General features: G+C 42.4%; 1 long non-coding RNA gene across 1 annotated transcript; it reads right to left on the bottom strand.

Annotated features, from left to right (window-relative positions):
- LOC109845071 lies at window positions 1,377–1,822 on the bottom strand. Its single transcript, XR_002248215.1, has 2 exons — window positions 1,770–1,822; window positions 1,377–1,690 (listed from the first exon to the last, which is right to left on the bottom strand). It is a non-coding gene; the product is annotated as an uncharacterized LOC109845071 (long non-coding RNA).

Below are 4,271 nucleotides of genomic sequence, written 5' to 3' on the forward strand. Positions count from 1 at the left end.
TGTGTTACTAGTGAGCAGCCCTGATCCATAGTCCGGCCTCCGACAACTACACACATATAGGTGAAATCGCGTAATAAGATGGAGCAAGTAGATCCTGCCTCATGCGGTTTGGATTCATTGATACCTGCGCAAGGCCGATAATAGCGCAACCCGTTTAGAATTCTTCAAAACTGTACTATGTGTGCTTTATGTAGAAATCCGATAAATGAGACTGGTTCAAGGCGAAGTCTACCAAGCTCTCACGGATCTATACAACTGTCACTAAGTGAAGGTTCAAACCGAAAGGTACCTCCACCTATTACATAGTATAAGGGAACCAGCAATCTTATTTATTTTTAAGTTCTTCTTTTATTGTTATTTCTGAATTATTTTAAGTTTTAAGTTATGTAGGGGATTGTTGGAGTTATATAATAAAGATAACTTAAAACTTGGGTTTGTAGAAGAAAGGAGGAAAACTTTAGTCCCACATTGAAAAAGAGATGGAAAGATAGGCTCTTTATAAGCCTTCCCTTTCTCTCCTATGCCTAGAAGAAAACAAAGGTTATGCTCCACACCACACACGCGCGCGCCGGCCGGGCCGGGCTCGGGGTCGGGTCGGGTGGCGCACGTACACGACCTGCGGACACGAATGCCGCTCCGGATTAATGGGCCTTTAATCTGCTACATTTTTATTTTTGAATAATTAAAATGTAATATTTATTTTTAAACAATTAACATGTGATAAACATTTTGTAACGGTTAGGATTAAATATTTTGTAACTGTTATAATTAAAATACCGCGGATTTATGGATTTAAATGACAAAAAAAAAACGGCTAACGTTAATACATTAATGGGTGAGTAATTAAAACGTGTTAATTACGAGATTTATGAGTAACGGCTGGTTTTTTCCCTTCAAAAGTTTTAAATCCGGAAGAGTTGTATATAGCGAAATATAACAAGCTCTTCTTCTCCTTCTCTGTTCTTCCTCTTGAATTTACTTACTGTTACGATTTGCTGGTTCCCTGAAAGTCGAGAAGTTTTCGCAAAGCCTTCTTGAAGCTCGTGCCGACGAGAAGGAGGTCGCCTGACCGAGGGTCGTTGTATCTCCGGGAATTTTTGCCGCGTAGCCCTGTACGAGAGGGGGCAATTAGTTTCTTGGGACAGTGCTTGCACGCCTCGACCATCAGGCTATATTCTAAACTCAGTTTAATTTTATATCTATTTTTTATCATTATCTAATTCTGTTAAAACTGCATTTTGTGCTAATTACACTCTAAACAGCCCATATTCCCAACACTTGCTACAGCGCTTGACAATGTCTGGCATAACATATCGCATCCTGTACATCAATGTAAATTTATAACTTGAAACTTTAGACTCGTAACAGGTTATAACATGATGGACCTCCTCATTGGCATCTCTCTTTTAGTAATTCATTCACTAAAATGTGCAGCAGCACCTCGTACTCATCTCTTCATGATATCAATATGTACAACCGTCACCAACTCATTTCATAAGTAGACCAAGATTTAACTTATCAACTAAACACAACATAAAACGGCTACAACTTTACAAACTCTCTTAATTAACAAGAGTGGGGGGGAAAACCCCCGACCGCTTTAACATACATCACCGGTCTCCATTCACTTTCGCGCCTCTGTCATCGCTCTGATCGCTCTTCGACCTCACCAGAGGCACCTGTGACAAACCTGAGAAAATAATAATAATAATATAAAGATTTGTTTTCTCCCTTTTTCTATGGAAAAAGGAGCGGTGACCAAAGCGTACCATTCAATGATCTCTTGCAATGAGCAATGGCGCCGTCGATCCCATCCTCGATGAGAGAGATTGGAACTCCTTGTTAAATGAATCCAAGACCGCATGAGGCAAGGATGCTTACTTGCTCCATCGCTTATTACGCGATTTCACCTATATTGTGTAGTTGTGAGGCCGGACTAATGGATCAGGGCTGCTCACATAGTAACACAAATGAAGATACCTGCCGCAATGGCGATAATAGCGGCAACCCGTTTAGAATCTTCAAAACTGTACTATGTCGTGCTTTTTAGTACGAAATCCGATAAATGAGACTGGTTATCATGGCGGAAGTCTACCAAGGCTCTCACGGAGTCGTATACAAACGTCACGTGAAGGTTCCAAATCGAAAGGTACCCACCTATTACAATAGTATAAAGGGAACAGCATATCTTATTCTATTTTTCAAGATTTTCTTCTTTTATTGTTTATTTCTGAATTATTTTAGTTTTAAGTTATGTAGGGGATTGTTGGATGTTATATAATCAAAGATAGACTTAAAACCTTAGGCGTTGTAGAAGAAGGAGGAAAACTTATGTCGCCCACATTTGAAAAGAGATGGAAAATAGCTCTATTAAGCCTTCCCACTTTCTGCTCCTATCCTAGAAGAAAACAAAGTTATGCTCCAAAGAACACCACTACACGTCGGCGCGCCGGCCGGCCGGGCTTCCGGGGTCGGGTCGGGTCGCGGCACGTAACAGACCTGCGGACAACAATGCACGCTAGACCCGGCATTAATGCGCGCCTTAATCCTGGCTACATTTTTATTTTTGATCATTAAAGAAATGTAATATTTTATTTTTAAACAATTAACATGTGATCAACAATTTGTACGGTTAGGATTAAATATTTGTAAACTGTTATATAATTAAATACCGCGGATTTATGGATTTAATGAACAAAAAAAAAAAAACGGCTGAACGTAATACATATGGTGCAGTAAATTAAACGTGTTATTACGAGAATTTATGAGTAACCGGCTGTTTTTTCCGCTATAAAAGGATCTAAAATCGCCGAAGGATTGTATATTCACGTGAAATATAACAAAGCTCTTCTGTCTCCTTTCTCTGTTCTTCCTCTTGAATTTACTTACTGTTGTACGATTTGCTGGTTCCCTGAAATTCGAGAAGTTTTCGCAAAGCCTTCTTGAAGCTGCGTGCCGACGGAAGGGGGTCGCCTGACCAGAAGGGTCGTCTGTATCTCCGGGAATTTTTGGCCCGTGCGCCATGTATCGAGAGGGGCGCAATTAGTTTTTCTGGGACAGTGCTGTGCACAGCCGTCGACCATCAGGCCTATATTCTAAACTCAGTTTAATTTATATATCTATTTTTTATGCCATTATCTAAATTCTGTGTAAAAACTGCATGTTTGTTTGTGCTAATTAACACTCTAAAGCAGCCCCATATTTCCCAACACTTGCAACAGGCTTTGACAATGTCCTGGCATAACATACTCGCATGCCTGTACTATCATTGTAAATTTATAACTTGAAACTTTCAGACTCGTAAAAGCAGGTTATAACGAATGGACCTCCTCATTGGCATCCTCTCTTTTAGGTAATTCATTCACTAAATGTGCAGCACACCTCGTACTCATCTCTTCATGATATCAATAATGTACAGACGTCACCGCAACTCATTTCATAAGTAGAGCAAGATTAACTTAATACAACTAAACACAAACATAAATACGGCTACAACTTTACAAACTCTCTTAATTAACAAGAGTGGGGGGAAAACCACCCGACCGCTTTAACATACATCACCGGTCTCCATTCAGCTTTCGCGCTCTCGTGTCATCGCTCTGATCGCCCTCGAACCTCACCAAGGCACCTGTGACAAACCTGAGAAAATAATAATAATAATCATAAAGATTTTGTTTCTCCCTTTTTCTATGGAAAAAGGAGCGCGTGACGCAAAAGCGTAACACATCAACATGATCTCTTGCAATGAGCAATGGCGCCGTCGATCCATGCCTGTCTGCTGAATCAACGAATCGTCTCTCCTCTGCGGTGCACCGTCAACCCGGCTGTGACGACACCGCGCAACCGCCGACGCCGGAGACCGACTTGATCTTCCCAGACCGCTTCCGCACGATGCCTCAGCCGCGCCGCCGCCCGGCGCTTCACCTCTCTCGTCCTCGGACGCTGGAACGTCAGCGAGGCTTCAAGCCTGCCGCGTACCGGTCTTCGAAACCCTGACGTACTAGCGCCTTGATGCTTGCTGATGTACTTTTGGACCGTCTCCTTGGTGAACTTCTTCTGCTTCGTCTTGCAAGATCTGGGCCGGGCGTCTCGAAGCGATTTCTTCGAGCTGCCTTCGACCGACTGAAGAGGGAAACGATGGGACCTCCCTGGACTTGGAAGCTTGACGGAGAGTCGTTTGCCCTGGGTGATCAATTTGTTGTTCGATTTTGGTTTCTGGAGCCGAGGCATGAAGACTCGAGTCCTAGGTGGGCGATTTGAAGGAAAGACGG

The sequence above is a fragment of the Asparagus officinalis genome, chromosome 6, assembly GCF_001876935.1.
Source record: "Asparagus officinalis chromosome 6, Aspof.V1, whole genome shotgun sequence".
In the NCBI taxonomy this organism is placed as follows: Eukaryota; Viridiplantae; Streptophyta; class Magnoliopsida; order Asparagales; family Asparagaceae; genus Asparagus; species Asparagus officinalis.